Source organism: Coregonus lavaretus, assembly GCF_964263955.1.
Source record: "Coregonus lavaretus genome assembly, chromosome: 12".
Lineage (NCBI taxonomy): Eukaryota > Metazoa > Chordata > Actinopteri > Salmoniformes > Salmonidae > Coregonus > Coregonus lavaretus.
Genome location: NC_139999.1, coordinates 39798711 through 39815375, shown reverse-complemented (window position 1 = coordinate 39815375; position 16665 = coordinate 39798711). Strand labels below are relative to the sequence as shown.

Here is a 16665-nt window from a genome sequence, read left to right as displayed (position 1 = left end):
GCCTGTTTCACCCACTCGCCTCCTCTCTCTCTCTTTCTCTGTCTCTCTCTGTCTCTCCCGCCCTCTCTCTTTCTCTCTCTTCTCTCGCTCTCTCTTCATGCCCGCTGTAGTGGCTCAAGGGACTTGAAAGCAGTGTGGACTGGGAAGGCAAGGGAAGGGAGGGGAGGGGGGAACGGAATGGCTCATCTTACAGGTGATCCACTAGCCTTTTAACCAAGGCCCCTACATCAACCAGATTTATGAACTTGGGTCATGACCAAATCAAAAACTTGACCTATCTGCAAGGCGGGATTTATAAGCACCTTGTAGGAGCTTGCACGTGGTGCCTTGGCAGGGGATAGTTTTTTTGTTCGAAGCCCTTGCTCCCCTGCAGAGACCCTCCCGTCCTGCCATGGATAAGGGGTGGGGGCAGCTGTAATTTGTGATTAGCAGACAGGTTGTAGTTTATGGTACACTCCCCTGCGGCTCCCATTGCAAGATCAAAACAGTATCATCATATCCTACAATACAAATCATTGTCATGTAAGAATACTGCAGTGCAATAAAACTCAGTGCAAACACAAAGGGGTGGCAGCTTTTTCGGATCCAACATAACATAGCATGTTAGTAACGTTAGCGCCAAACCCACAGCAATCAAGGCACTGTCTAAAACAGTGTAAATGCAGACCTATCACACCACAAGGAAGCATTGACAAGCCCCTGGAAGCTTACGACAAAGTGTAAATGACCCCCAACAAGACCCGAGACGTGTTCATCTGCGACCCTTAAGATACTGTGACAACAACAAACCCACGATGAGAATCTGCTCTTGACGCAACCAAAACATATTGTCACCATCGTTTTGTCCCCTAGATTGCTTATGATTCATACCAGCACATCCCATGTTACCACATTGTCCTATCCTCAACCCAGTGTCTCCATAAATTATAAAGGGACTGAAATACGAGCTCCATTTCAAAGCACTTCATCTCGCCTTCCCCCGGTGACTCAACACATGTAACATTTGGTTCAGCTTTGTCCCTTTTAGAGGGGGAGGTGCACATGCACAACAAACAAAACAAAATTGCAGGACAGAAACTGCAAAGTCAGTGAGAGGCGGAGTGACCCTTCCATGCAACCCTGGTTGTCATGACGACTTGTTATCCTGAGTGCTCTCCCTGAGGCAGCTGGGAAATCAGGAGGGGAGGGCGGCAGGGACCGAAGGCTATTCTTAAACACACAGCAATTGGCAAATGCAATTACAGACCCAGGGAGAGCCAGGCCTAATCAAATAAAGCAGGGGGCCTGTCGGAAGCCTGTCACTCGCCTGAAACAGCACACCCAGGAACGGAGCTCTGTTTACCCCTCATGTGGTACTGAAGGACCCCTAACCCTGGGGAGGGGGTCAAGGGAGGTGGGAAAATGCTAACAATTGTAATGAAAATTGTTAGAATTGTCTGTTTCACATCAGTCATAGCATTTAAATTAATCTCTCGTGGACAGATTCACGTGTAAACGGCGAGGATCTATCAAGACTCACATATAATTATGTCAGTAGGAGCAGCAGTAGTTTCTGGTTTTGGGTTTTCTTCATTGATAATCTGGACGAATCAGGAATAGGTGAAGGCGGTGCTTAAACTCCAGCGGTGATTTCAAGCTCTGTGCGCAGTAGTTATTGTACCCCCGGGGAAACACTAAAGACAGACCGTTCGTTCTACATTAATATTTTCATTAAATGCCATGTTTCACATTCGCACCCCCCCAAACAATAATGTGTAGTGCATATATGTATCAATATGATATGTCACTTAGTTTTTTTATTCAACATTGGAAATTTTAGATAAAATCGATGCTGCTTTGCCATTGAACAGCTTTGGAACCATTGACTGCACCAGGTGGCTGTGTAACGAGTGGGTTGCTTTTTGACAATAAGGCACCGGACTGTCTACAGCCATAAAGTTTTGAACCTAGAAGAAGACTGAGATACGGGAGTAGGCAAGAAGGAGTCGACCGGAATTGGCAAAAGGAATGTTGAGTTGTCCTGAAAACCATGGTAAGCTAACGTTACTGAGAGAGTGTCAAGCTAGCTACAGTAGCTAGCTAGCTTGTTGGTTAGCTAGCTGGCTAACAAGTTGCGTTTTACAGCCAGACTGTCAGTTTTAGATGTAGCTAGCTAGATAATGAACTAAACTCCAATTATCGTAAACCATTATTATCTATCTACCTACCTACCTACGGTAGCTATATCTGTCAGATGTAATGCAAGAAGGATCGTGGCATGTGTCGGAAGCAATGCATATTGACTAGCTATCTCACACTAGCTAGATCCCATTAGTTAGCTAGATATAGCCTACAGATGTAACTTATACTTATATAATTAATAGGGTTCTGGCTTAGCTACACTCAGAAAAAAAGGTGCTATCTAGAACCTTAAAGGGTTCTTTGCCTGTCCCCATAGGAGAACCCTTTGAAGAACCCTTTTTGGTTGCAGGTAGAACCCTTTTGGGTTCCATGTAGAACCCTTTCTAAAGAGGGTTCTTCCTGGAACCAAAAAGGGTTATCCTATGGGGACAGCCGAAGAACCCTTTTGGAAGCGTTTTTTCTAAGAGTGTAGCTAGCTAGCTACCTAGGCACATTCTTTTCAACATATTCATCTTTGAAACAGTTTGGCTGCAAAATTAGGTCTCAACAATCACAGGCATCTAAGTTAACAGCTAGCTAACTACAGTAAAATATGGAGGAGCATGATCTAATAACTCGAGGTAGCAATTGTTAGTGAGATGTAATATGATACCATAATATAAATCACTTGGATGGCATGTCATATTTTTAATCACCTCTATTGTTGTAATTTACAGACATGAATCATGAAATAGGCAAACTGATACATTAATCCTAATTGCAGGTACCATGGTGGAGATAGATGCCACAATTCTACAATGCAGGACATTTATCGGCATCCAGTTTGAGGCTTGCTACCAGCAGGATCATGGAGCACTCCGTGTCAGTAAGTCATGATATTATTGTTTTCCTTTACATTGCATGGTACTATTACAAGAGTATCAAGAGTACTAATACTCCACTCATATGAGTGGAGAAGCCAAATGCACCATACAGCTGTATAATCCTGGAGTAACTCCCTGTCATAGAGATTGTGATTAGAGGGTTAAGCAGGAGGCAAGCACACTCACTATCTATTTCTGTTTCTCTCCAGGTGCTACAGAGACAGAAGGGTCCAAGGACCTCCAGAGCAGTAGCGGTCAGCGGTTTCTTTAAAAAAATAATGAGCATGGCCTTATTTCTATTACAGCAAATTGGATGACTGTCATTCATATTCCATTCACCCAGCTCAATGTAACATTGATAGGTTTAGGCTACTACATGATACTCAAAATGTCCCTATACCCATCATGAGGTTGCTACAACCTAGCCTATGAATGAAAGTTTACAATGTAGGTGCACAGGTCATAGGTGCCTGCATCTAGCTGATCTAGCGTGTAATCATTAGTCCAACAGTTGCAAACGAGAGTTTCTATTGGACAAACTCAGGTATGTATCTCCCTGTTTTGTTCCGTTTGCTTCCATTTAAGAATTTTTTTTTTCAGTAGAATCGGCGGAATGAATACACCCCTGATCACGAGTAAACACAGTTAACTTTCATAGCAGCCATGTTGTATTCCTTCTCGCATCTATTCGCTCTCCTCCTCTCTCCTTTTCCCTTCACTTGTGGACTTCAATGCACAACACATCAGCTGTGTGTGACCAGGTGAAAAAATATTTCCAAGCAAAACCATATCATAGCCGCTACACACAGCCTAGCATGTTTGGCACATTGGTCTTTTTTTTTTATTGGTTTAAAAAAAAACTTCTGTGGTAACTTCAACATCAAGACAGCACTTAGAGCTTATGTTTCAAAAGGTCTCAAATCAGTGCAAGTCTCATGTCCAGGGTGAATAGATTTGTATTAATGTAGATCAGACACATCACACAGGCATGTCAACTAAAATATATATCTCAGTCAAGATTGAAGGATGGGTCAAATGGACAAAGTGAATATAAGTCAGTGCTTTTGCCCGTAGTACTTTGTATGAATTTGAGTGGTTACATACAATACATGTTGACAGAATGGCTGTGTGTGTGTGTGTGTGAGAGAGAGAGAGAGAGAGAGAGAGAGAGAGAGAGAGAGAAAGAGAGAGAGAGAGAGAGAGAGAGAGAGAGAGAGACTGTTGCTGTGATCCCAGGTAAGGCCCATGCACTGAAGGCCCCAATATTCAGTCAGGCAGCTTGAAGAAGATGTGTGTCACTATCCAGGCCCATGTCACAGCATGCAGTGGCCTGATAGGGAGATGACAATAAATGCATTATGTGCCTTTCATCACCAAAACTGTGTTGGCATTTACTGCACATGTTGCTGAACAATTAAACCTATTTGTTAGTGCCATTTGGAAATTCACTTATATACAGTTCATAAGCATTGAGTGTAATAGGCTACCTCTAGGATCCTGTGGTGAAATGAATGATGTGCAAGGTATTGGGCAACAGCTTTTTTCCAGGGCCGTATTCACGAAGCGTCTTCAGAATAGAATAGCTCCCCCTTGTCAATGTAATCATATTAATTGTGTTCTAAAAGTCTAAACTGATCCTAAATCAGTACTGATACTCTGAGATGGTTTGTGAATACTGGCCCTGGTTTGTCTGCAGCACAGCATGCTGCTTTCTGTGATCCAACTCCGTCTCCACCTGAAATGCAAGAACTAACTAATGAAACACTCAGGTAATTGTGCACAAGCCTAATCAGCCAAATTATATCAAAACAACATAGCCTATTTGCAGTAAAATCAGGAGGGGAATTTAGCTATTTTGACAACTTTGTCAGTCTCCAATGCATCAATAAACAGGCAGGGGAACGAAGAAGTTTGACAAAAAGTGTTCAGTAGTCAGTAACTAGTCTTTAAAATATAGCTAGCAATTATAGAGCTAGTTATTTTCTAGAAACCTAGCTACAGTCCACTTAGCTAGCTAAGGTGAACTCAACTCAGACTGATGGTGGGAATTAACGTTAGCTAACTTTCCCCCAGCAGTTTCAATATAGCAACTTCATCAATCAGATGGATAGCTAGCAAATATATTTGTTTTCCCTCACATCTAAAGCTTCCTGATACAGCTGGACAGTTGATAGTAAAGTAGGATGGATGATACAGCTAGCTAGCTGCAATGGCAATGCCAATGGCTAGTCAGGAGTTCATCTGAAATGTAGACTTACCGGTGAACAACAGTGTACACTTTGTCCACTTCCAGTCCTATCAACTGCTTGCTGAACACAGTTGTTTGAAAAACTTTTTTCCATACATCGCTTGAAATATTAAACTTTTGCCATAGCCAGCAAGCATGCTAAAACGTCCCCTTTGCCAGTCAACATTTTTAAGCACAACTGTTGCAGTGGCTTAAACGACGGGATAGTATGGTCACTGCTAAGATTCGAAATAGCTGTTTTGAAAACATCCTCACTCACTCCTTCCATGTTTACTCTTTCGCTCATGTCCACACAGATCATAAACATGGGGGAAATTAGCGGAAGGGAGGGATTTGGCTGAGAGTTTCCTTTTGCAAGGGAGGAGACTTCGCTTCCTTCCTTCACACAATGGAAATTGCAATTGTCAATGTCATTCCTCCCAGAAGTTAAATGGGAAGTGACAACTTTCGCAATAATTTTACTTCTGGGTAACTGAGATTACATTTTATGTAAACATACAAATGCAGTTCTACATGGAGGGGGGGAAAAATCCAGTTGTGAAAAGCAGTGGTGTAAAGTACTTAAGTAAAAATACTTTAATGTACTACTTAAGTCGTTTTTGGGGGGTATCTGTACTTTACTTTACTATTTATGATGTGGCCATTTTTAATTATTGATACTCTTTTACCTTTATTTAACTAGGCAAGTCAGTTAAGAACAAATTCTTATTTACAATGACGGCCTACACTGGCCAAACCCGGATGACGCTGGGCCAATTGTGCGCTGCCCTATGGGACTCCCAATCACGGCCGGTTGTGATACAGCCTGGAATCGAACCTGGGGGTCTGTAGTGACGCCTCAAGCACTGAGATGCAGTGCCTTAGACCGCTGCGCCACTTAATTTTGATTACTTTTACTTTTACTTCACTACATTCCTAAAGAAAATGATGTACTTTTTACATTTTCCCTAACACCCAACAGTACTCTTTACATTTTAAATGCTTAGCAGGACAGGAAAATGGTCCAATTCACATACTTATCAAGAGAACGTCCCTGTTCAACCCTTTTGCCTCCGATCTGGTGGACTCATAGCACACATGCTTTGTTTGTAAACTATGTCTGAGTGTTGGAGTGTGCCCCTGGCTATCTGTAAAAAAGTTTTTTTTTTTTTTTTTACAAATGGTGCTGTCTGGTTTGCTTAATATAAGGATTTTCTTTTATTATTTATACTTTTACTTTTGATACTTAAGTATATTTAAAATCAAATACTTTTAGACTTTTACTTAAGTAGAATTTTACTGGGTGACTTTCACTTTTACTTGAGTCATTTTCTATTAAGGTATCTTTATTTTTACTCAAGTATGACAATTGGTTACTTTTTCCACCACTGGTGAAAAGTAAGCCAGTCTAAGCGACTGACTTGAGACTTGAGTTGACTTGAGTGCACTATATAGGGAATAAGGTGCCTTTTGGGACGCATCCAGTGTAATGGAGGTGTTCGGCGTGCTTAGCGACTGACTACAGATCAGTTTGTTCACAGTGTAGTGGAGGTATTCTAGCTATGTGTCACGCCCTGACTCAGGGGACACTTATATGTTGAGTCAGGGTGTGTATATTTCTTGTTGTGCCTTTTCTATGTATAGGATCTAGTATGTCTAGTTCTATGTTGGCCGGTGTGGTTCCCAATCAGAGGCAGCTGTCGCTCGTTGTCTCTGATTGGGGACCATACTTAGGCAGCCTATTGGCACTGTCTTGTTGTGGGATCTTGTTCCGTGTAAGGTTTGTTTTCTGTACTACCTTGGACTTCACGTTTCGTTTATTGTTTTGCCGTGGTGTTTATTCAGTTAAAATAAACATGTATGCATATCATGCTGCGCCTTGGTCTGACCCGTCATTAAACGAACGTGACAGAAGATCCCACCAAACAAGGACCAAGCAGCGTGCCGAGAAGGAGCAAACGCCTGGGACTCAACAGGAGGTTACATTAGTAGATGTCCTCCTCGGTTGGGGGAGAATTACGGAGGAGGAGGCCGTCCGTTATCGGAGGGCGATGAAGGAGGATGCCCAGGTAGAAGAGGAGAAACGGCGCCAACAGTGCCGACGACGGAGACCCGAGAGGCAACCCCAAGAAAATTTTTTGGGGGGGCACACGGTGTGGACGACGAGGCAGCAGGAGGCCATTAAAGGGCGGATCTGCAGGTTAGGATAGGAGGCCACCATGTTACGGGGGCTATTGGTTCAGAGGGAGCTGGAGTTATTCGGTCAGAGGGAGGCGCTACAGGAGGCTAAAAGGGAGAAGGAAAGAGTAGAGGCACGGCGAGAGGAGCTGGTTAGGCAGCAGAAGGAGCGGGGGTTAATAAAGGAACCCAGTCCTGCTCCTTGCACCAAGCAAGTGGTGCGTGTTCCCAGTACGGCCCGGCCCGTTCCTGCCCCTCGCACCAAGTCTGTGGTGCGCGTCGCCAGTCCGGCCTGTTCCTGCTCCTCGCACCAAGCCAGTGGTGCGTGTCGCCAGCCCGGTCGGGCCCGTTCCTGCTCCCCGCACCAAGCCAGTGGTGCGTGTTCCCAGTACGGCCTGGCCCGTTCCTGCCCCTCGCACCAAGCCTGTGGTGCGCGTCGCCAGTCCGGCCCGGCCCGTTCCTGCTCCTCGCACCAAGCCAGTGGTGCGCATCGCCAGTCCGGCCCGGCCCGTTCATGCTCCTCGCACCAAGCCAGTGGTGCGCGTCGCCAGTCCGGCCCGGCCCGTTCCTGCTCCTCGCACCAAGCCAGTGGTGCGCGTCGCCAGTCCGGCCCGGCCTGTTCCTGCCCCACGCACCAAGCCAGGGGTGCGTGTTCCTAGTTCGGTCCGGCCCGTGCCTGCTCCTCGCACCAGACCAGTGGTGCGTTTGTCCAGTCCGGCACGGCCCGTACCCGTTCCACCGGTGCCTGGTACGGCACCGGTCAGCTGCTCCACTCCGGAGCCAGAGCAGTCAGCTCCACCGGTGCCTGATCCAGCTCCGGTCAGCGGCTCCACTCTGGAGCCAGAGCAGTCCGCTCCACCGGTGCCTGATCCAGCTCCGGTCAGTGGCTCCACTCCGGAGCCAAAGCAGTCCGCTCCACCGGTGCCAAGTCCGGCTCCGGTCAGTGGCTCCAGACCATGACGTCAGCCCCTCTCCTTCCTTGTTGGAGGAAGGAGAGGGGAAGCAACGCGCCGAGGTCTAGACCAGACCAGGGGCGCAACAGGGAGGCGGAGAGTGAGAGGTCGCTCGGCCCCTACCCTGTTATGTTTATGTTGTGCGGTCGGAATCCGCACCTTTGGGGGGGGGGGGGGGGTACTGTCACGCCCTGACTCAGGGGACGCTTATATGTTGAGTCAGGGTGTGTATATTTCTTGTTGTGCCTTTTCTATGTATAGGATCTAGTATGTCTAGTTCTATGTTGGCCGGTGTGGTTCCCAATCAGAGGCAGCTGTCACTCGTTGTCTCTGATTGGGGACCATACTTAGGCAGCCTATTGGCACTGTCTTGTTGTGGGATCTTGTTCCGTGTAAGGTTTGTTTTCTGTACTACCTTGGACTTCACGTTTCGTTTATTGTTTTGTCGTGGTGTTTATTCAGTTAAAATAAACATGTATGCATATCACGCTGCGCCTTGGTCTGACCCGTCTTTCAACGAACGTGACACTATGCGACTGACTTTAGTTAATTCTCTTCATCTCCTCTGGGGGTTAAGGAGGCTGTCTGATTAGGTCTTGGCACGGTGCAACACTAACGCCAGCCAACTCTCTTACAAACTAGAGGACCTCTGATTATGTTGACACCTACCAATTTTCACTAATTAAAATAACAATGCTCTAAAACGCTGCGACACTAGCATGGTTCCACTCGAGGTCATCCACTTCAAATCACCCAAAAAGGAAAGAGTGTAAAAAAAGAACTGTAGCTAATGCAACAGTATTACTATTGCACAACTATACAAACTATACAACATAAAACTTAGCATACTTGAGTTATCTAAAAACAATGTTACCTTGCTTGAAACCTCACTCATGACATAAGATATGTCATTGACTGTCATGATAGCTGAGGTTAAACGATATAGCTTAACCCTATCATGTTGCACGCAAGCGGAATGCAGGCTATTTTGGGGGTTTCTCAGTGTGGAGACTATGCAGTCTTGTGGGTACTACATTGCTATTATTTTCATATGTGGTACTATAGTAACCCTATACCGCTCCCTCTTTCTGTCTCTTACTCTATAATTCTCTTCTGTCTCTTGCTATCTCAGACTTTTTTTTCTCTCTCTCTCTTTCTCATCGTTGCTTTGACAATATTTACACAATGTTTTTCATGCCAATTACCCCTGCTTAGTAGCAGGAGGGGAAAGGGGGAGGAGAGGGGGAGACACGCAGGGCCAGGGCAAGGCCATGCGTCCTAAAAGTACCCTTTAGATTGGGGAGGGGCAGGTCCAAGAATCCTTGAATGGCCCCCTAGAGAGTAGGCTCCCTAGAGTGTAGCAGGGCCAGGGAAGTGCCTTTCTTAGAAAAGGGGAAATTGAGAGGAAAGTGTAGACGGTACAGGCAAGTCCCTCTCTTACTTACTGCCTTGCATAGGGAAGGGGGAAAGAAAATCGATCGACTTGCTAGTGAGAAAAGGGATGTAGCAGAGTGCCATGTGCTAACATAGCTAGCATAGCTTACTGCTTGTACTCCTGTATACATAATGGTCATCATCAAGGACAGGAGTTCAGTCTCTCTGGTCTCTTTCTTGGTTGGCAGACAGACCTTACATGCTTACACTATCTGTCCAGGCAGGATTCCAAGTGAACCTGCTCATCTTGTCTGGCTGAAATGTTACGAGAGCTCTTTGGCAGCTTGACTTCCATTGTAGCCATTGGCTTTTCCCCTCACATCCAGTCAACAATGTCAGCATCCCAAATGGCACCCTATTCTATATATTGCACTACTTTTGACCCTGGGTATAGGGTGCCATTTGGGATGCAGCCAACATCTGAGGCTGTTGCAAAGAATATAAGCGTCCCATGCCTGATATGAAACACTTATATGGGTTATTATAGGCTTTTATTTGGCTGATTAGGACTGTAAAATGAAGCATTTCCGTTCATAAAATCAAGCACCAGTGTGTATTGTTTGGTATCAGGTAGGTAGTTTAATCCTTGGGTGGGGGATGATAAGATAATTTTTCCTTTTAGGACCTCTGTAGGTATATAACAAAATATTTAAAAAGTGTTTGGTAAAATCCTGAATTTGTCCTTTACTGCTATAGCCCATAGAAACGCACTGAATAACACATTCATAAATGGCAAAACATGCAGTCAAATAATACATCATAAGAATAAGGTTTTGAAGTGTATATCCTATATCTAGGAGATGTAAGAAAGCTCAGGAATATTTTGTATACATTTTTTTACACATATTTAATCCCTTGTTTGGGGGGCACAAAACTACTTCCATTCATTTTTTAAACCGGTACTTAGTTACCTTCAGACGAGTCCCGTGACACTTGTGGGGATCGTAGAACAAAACGGAGAACCATCGTGTTCATTAGAGTCTCCCCTTTCCATAGTGGGATCATATTCGTTTGTAGGCCAACCAGTTCGGACACTACAGACGTTTTCATGAGAAGACCAATTTTCAGCATGTCTCCTGGTCTGACAAACAGTGCTGTAGCTCTGCCACTTTCCACCGCAGATGAGGAAGGCCGACATAGGCCGATGCGGTGGATTGAGACGCAACCCATGCAAAAAATATATCTAGCTTAAATAGATGGATTTTTGTATTATGTTAATTAGATTGACACACGGGTGCGTCAATCGACTCTAGGGGGTTTTAATGAACTATTAAACTATAAGAAGTAAGTAGCTCACAGGAAGTACAGTACCCACTGTTACCTGCAACAGGGCCATAAAATCAAACTTTATAATTCTGTCATATGGGCTTCTTATTAAACCATATGAAATAGTATTCAAGTCAGTTCATTGTTACCAAGTTTTAAAGCTTGTGACAGTGTTTCTCTTTTATCTCAGAAATTAAATATAATGAAGGCCATTCTCCATTTCCTCGCTCACTCCATTTATTTTCTCTCTCCATTATTAAGATGCATATATAATCTGGTGTCATCCTTACTTCGATGTGAACTGCGGTCCCTGTTCTCTCTGCTTTTTGCTATCTCTCCTCTGAGTTCTGCTCTGCTGTGCTCTTCTCTAAATCTCCATAAGCCCTCAAACCTTTGCAATAATTTGCTTTGTCCTAAATAGCACCCTATTCCCTTTATTAGCACCCTAGTGCACTTCTTTTGACCAGGGCCCTCCTATGATATGAGCTTCAGAATGCCAGGTGAAATAATATAATTAAACCCACTTCCTTACTCAGATCAGGAAACTAACTCTCTAAATCTGTAATAGCATTATGGGGACTTGAAGACACAGTTTCACTGTGGTAATGACATGCAATTAGAGCATAACAGTTACCACCAGGATCATAGCTCCCGAGTGGCGCAGTTGTCTAAGGCACTGCATCTCAGTGCTTGAGGCGTCACTACAGACCCCCTGGTTCGATTCCAGGCTGTATCACAACCGGCCATGATTGGGCGGCGCACAATTGGCCCAGTGTCGTCTGGGTTTTGCTGGTGTAGGCCGTCATTGTAAATAAGAATTTGTTCTTAACTGACTTGCCTAGTTAAATAAAAATAAAATAGTATCAATAATTAAAAATGGCCACATCTCAGCTCAGTTGCAGAGTGAGGATGACATCTAGCCAGAAATAAGAAAGACTAGACAGTCATGTTATGTAACAAAAATGGTAATGAAATGTATAGTCTAGTAAAAGGTATAAGCTGATGCACACCCCCAATTTTTTTTTGTAGAGGTGTTGACTAACAGAGAATAAACTATAAAAAGAAAGAAAGTTGCACACTCTAATTATGCTCCCAAACATTTAATGGGTTTAGCAACCAGCGTTTCTGCATGCAGTGCCTGGTGGCAGCATAGCCAGCGACTCCCTCAAAGAGATCTGTTTATCCACATTTTTTTTACCTCACTCCCAGGGCAATGTTATGTAACTCTAACAACCAAAGGCTACTGGAGTCGACGAGACAGCTTTAGTCAATTGAAGATAAAAGTATGACTGTTGGTTAAAATTTTGTTATTATGCAAAAAAAAAACTAAACAGCCAAACTGAATGCACTGACCCATAAAATGGTTTAAATATCAATCGACTTAGTGAAAGATGAAAACAACTTTTCCAAAGTTTCATTAAGGAATGGGAACATATTCATAGAAGTCAACTGCGATTCTCAACATCTGGGCTCCTTTGAAACCCCCGACAGCTTGCCTGCTGCTCAGAGAGCTGCCAGATAGCTCAATGGTCCGCCCTGTTGGTGTGAGACAGGCAGAACAAATGAATGAAAAGAATACTTCCAGGACCTCAGCATGATAGAGAGAGAGAAAAGGGAGAGAGAAAGTGAAATAGAGAGAGTGAGAAACAGAAAGGAAGATTAAGAGAGATGAAGAGAGAGACACTGAGAGAGAGAGAGAGAGAGAGAGAGAGAGAGAGAGAGAGAGATATGATGTGGCCAATTGTGTTTTTACTGTACAGCACTCAATAACCACACATGTGCGCACACAGACACAAATGCATGCACGGACGCACCTGGCTGATGTTTGACACTGATTTGGGATCAAGTCTCGCTACTCCCAACTCTCATGCTAACTATTACTGGTGTAACAAAAAAACTGTCCCTGGACCAGCCCTTAAGGGCCTAATGCACTGACACCACTAACTCCCAGCTGTTGATGACCTCTGATGGATGTTAGGAATGTAAAGTTAATAACAGTGCGTCTAAGTAAAACTTAGTCCCTAGCTCGATCACTTCTGATTAGGTTAGCAGGCACCTTCAACCACATAAACCTCATATGTTTGGGAATGATCTATCTGCTCTATCTAATTCACTGCATAGTTTATAAGGAGGGTTAAGCACCTTTCCCGAGGTTGTGATAACAGGGCCTCACTGTTCCAACTTTTTACAAAGAGAGCAAAGTGGCTGCTGTGGATCACCCAGGTGTGTGCTAACTACACAATTGTGGTGAATGAGGTGAGATACCCTCATGGAATGTAAAGAACTTTGACACATAGTGAAATTAGCTTTATACTGTAAATGCAATCCACTTTGGTGTAGAACACCCCAACTGCCCTTTTACTGACTTGAGTGATATCTAGAACAGTAGCAACACAGTAAACAGTGGCCACATTGCTGAGTCTACCTTTAACAATAAATACTGCAAACTAACTTGCCTGCCTCCAATGTCTTATGCCTTTAACTCAAAATTAGCCTTGAACATGAATACTACAGCTAAGACACACTAACATAGCTAAGCCATTGTTCAAAAACCCTAATATTCTATTTTGCAGCCAGAGGGAATTAATTTGTCGGTCTAATTTTGCAGGTGCCCTTAACGCGCCGATCAACAACAAGCGGCTCGCCATGAACAAGCGGCGCCATCTGTGTGTTCTGGAGTGCCAGTCACCATGGAGTCATCCCTCTATGCCACGGCAGCACTAAGGCTGTGTCTCAAATGGTATCCTAATCGCTAAATATTGTAGTACATTACTTTTGACCAGGGCCCACAGGGCTTTGGTCAAAAGTAGTGCACTATGTAGGGAATAGGGTGCCATTTGGGACACAACCTGAGACTCCATTAAGAACCGCAGGTCCATGCATCTTCGGCCATCATTTATTTGGCAAAAGGCAATTAGGAAGCCCCCAAAGACACCATGTGTGGTAAGGACCAAGTCTCCCCTCTTAATCACTTGTAGTAATTAGTTTCTCAGAGATGTATCATTAGGTATCAGAGCCTTTGCAGTCTTCCCAGCCAACACATGTCGGAGATGACAAAAGGAAGGAAGAGGGAAAATAAAAGGGGGAATCATAACAATAACTGAGGTTCTGGGAGAGTTGGGTGAATGTCCAAAAACTTTACAAGGTTGTCCCACGAGGAGCGTAATCCATCAAAGTGATTTTTCTTCTCCCACCTCCTGTTCCAACGCCCTGTCTCCTTTGCAGCGTAATAATTTTCCTCTCACAGTGTGACATTCATAAAGGATGCTGTGGTTGGGCTGGTACCGCGTCTTGCCAGTGTTTGGGAAGCTAATAAATGCGTCTCTGAAGTGTGCCTACAGCTGAGGCCAAGGGTGTCTTCTCTTCTCTCCCCATGCGACCCTGTTCCAAAACTCTCACTCTGCTGCCTTCCTTCACCCTCTTCCTCAAGAAGGCTTTCATCTATACAGCCTTCTCAGATCAGAGATCAACCAAATGACTTAAGCAAGAAAGAAGGAAAGCTGTTTTAAGAACATGGAGAGAACATGCAAAGGTGTGAGTCAAAGGTCAGGGTTATTTGACCCATGTGAACCCTTCCTGAGCTGAAGATACACAGGGGTATCTGATCCTCTGACAGTGGAAGTGACAGCCTAACATGCCTGATCAGTCAATCCGGCTCAATTCTAGACAACGTAATTTACTCTCTGCTAACTTGAAGGAAAAGCTATCTTTGAATGGTTTCACACCCCATGCTTCAGCAAGACTCAAGCAAACCTATAGGACAGTGTCTTTACTTTATGGCAGCTTAAAGGAGAAGTTAACTTTTCTTATCTTTATTTTGGACTCAAGCAATACTTCTCCGTGTAGCCGCATGCGCACACAGAAAAGTATTGTGGGCTACATTGAGAAGTATCGCTCGAATCGCACAAAATGGAATATAACGTTGTGGATAAAGTTTGGAATGACACCATTTCATAAAGCCCTGCATCACTATACTGAGAACGTTGCCATTTCAAAAACGATGTATTTGGATGTTTTTGGATCCTTTGTTCATGTTTTATCTGTGCCTCTGCAATGCAGAAAGAGCATGAGGAAGTCTATCGCTGGTGGGGTAAGTTTCTCAAAACCGTGTGAAGTCGCTAAAAAAGTGTCTGGACACTTCTATAACATGCCATTTTAATCCAAAATACAGATTTGGTAAAGAAAGTGAAATTTTCCTTTAAAGCCCATGTTTTATTATGAAAACTAGACCTGTAAGCAGTCTATCTGTTTGTTTGTGGCTCCAAAAATCAAGGTTGTGATTGGCTAGCTAAATGTAACTTTGTCTGCTTGACAGTATATGTCCTGATGGTGTACATTTGTAGATACAGGTAACTGCCAAAATAAAGGACATGCAAAGTGTCTTAATACGGCGTTGGGCCACCAGAACAGCTCCAATGCACCTTGGCATAGATTCTACAAGTGTCTGGAACTCTATTGGAGGGATGCGACAGCATTCTTCCATGAGAAATTCCATAATTTGGTGTTTTGTTGATGGTAGTGGAAAATGCTGTCTCAAGCACCGCTCCAGAATCTCCCATAAGTGTTTAATTGGGTTGAGATCTGGTGAATGAGACAGCCATGGCATATGATTTACATAAAATGTTATGCTCATCAAACCATTCAGTGACCGCTTGTGCCCTGTGGATGGGGGCATTGTCATCCTATGGGGGCATAGCCATGGTAGCCAAAATAATGGCCTGCCCAGCATTTTGACCCTAAGCATGATGGGATGTTAATTGATTCATTAACTCAGGAACTACAGTTGTGTGGAAGCACCTGCTATTAATACACTTTCTATCCCTCATTTACTCAAGTGTTTTCATTATTTTGGCAATTACCTGTATGTCGGTCCAAAACATTAGTGATGCTAAAGCCTTCTCTTAATTTATTTAGCTTAATAATCAACTACCTACTTCTCAGATTCCTAATATTGTTTGCTTAAAATGCCTCCCATAGCTAATGGCTGTGGCTCTCTCTTTTCTCCTGACATCCCAATTCTGTCTTGACTACCTACAACTGCATCTCAGATTCTGTTGATACGCTGGCCCAGTACATGTCAAAGCGCTTTGCCAAACATGTAGACTGCCACTGCCACACTCTCTCTCTCTCTCTCTCTCTCTCTCTCTCTCTCTCTCTCTCTCTCTCTCTCTCTCTCTCTCTCTCTCTCTCTCTCTCTCTCTCTCTCTCTCTCTCTCTCTCTCTCTCTCTCTCTCTCTCTCTCTCGCTCTCTCTCTCATGCTCTCTCTCTCATGCTCTCTCTCTCTGTCACACACACACATGACTGCTGGGTCTGCTGGGCTGAATGGTTGCTTGCAGCAGTGGAATACAGTATCCGGGCATAGTATACCGATGGCTCATTGAATACAGTCTGGCAGTCTGGCAGTCTGGCAGTCTGGACAAGCATGCACAGTGCATGCACGCACACACAGAACCCCCAGCCAGGTTATAGGAAAGGACAGAACGTTCTGGGTGTTACAGCAGAGTGAAGAAAGACACTCTCCACAGCGCCATAGAGTCCATAAACAGTGATGGATGGCCCATCATAATTTACCTCTTTGGTGACTTTTCAACAGTATCACACCCAAGGAAGCGCATGCAAGAG

General features: G+C 44.2%; 1 protein-coding gene and 1 long non-coding RNA gene across 2 annotated transcripts in view; one reads left to right on the top strand and one right to left on the bottom strand.

Annotated features, from left to right (window-relative positions):
• Nucleotides 1-16665, bottom strand: part of LOC311138644 (CUGBP Elav-like family member 4) — a 105905-nt gene that overhangs the window by 43634 nt on the left and 45606 nt on the right. The gene's annotated exons all lie outside the window — the stretch shown is intronic.
• LOC311138661 lies at nucleotides 1328-3230 on the top strand. The gene is made up of 3 exons (XR_014614063.1): nucleotides 1328-2032; nucleotides 2885-2986; nucleotides 3194-3230. It is a non-coding gene; the product is annotated as an uncharacterized lncRNA (long non-coding RNA).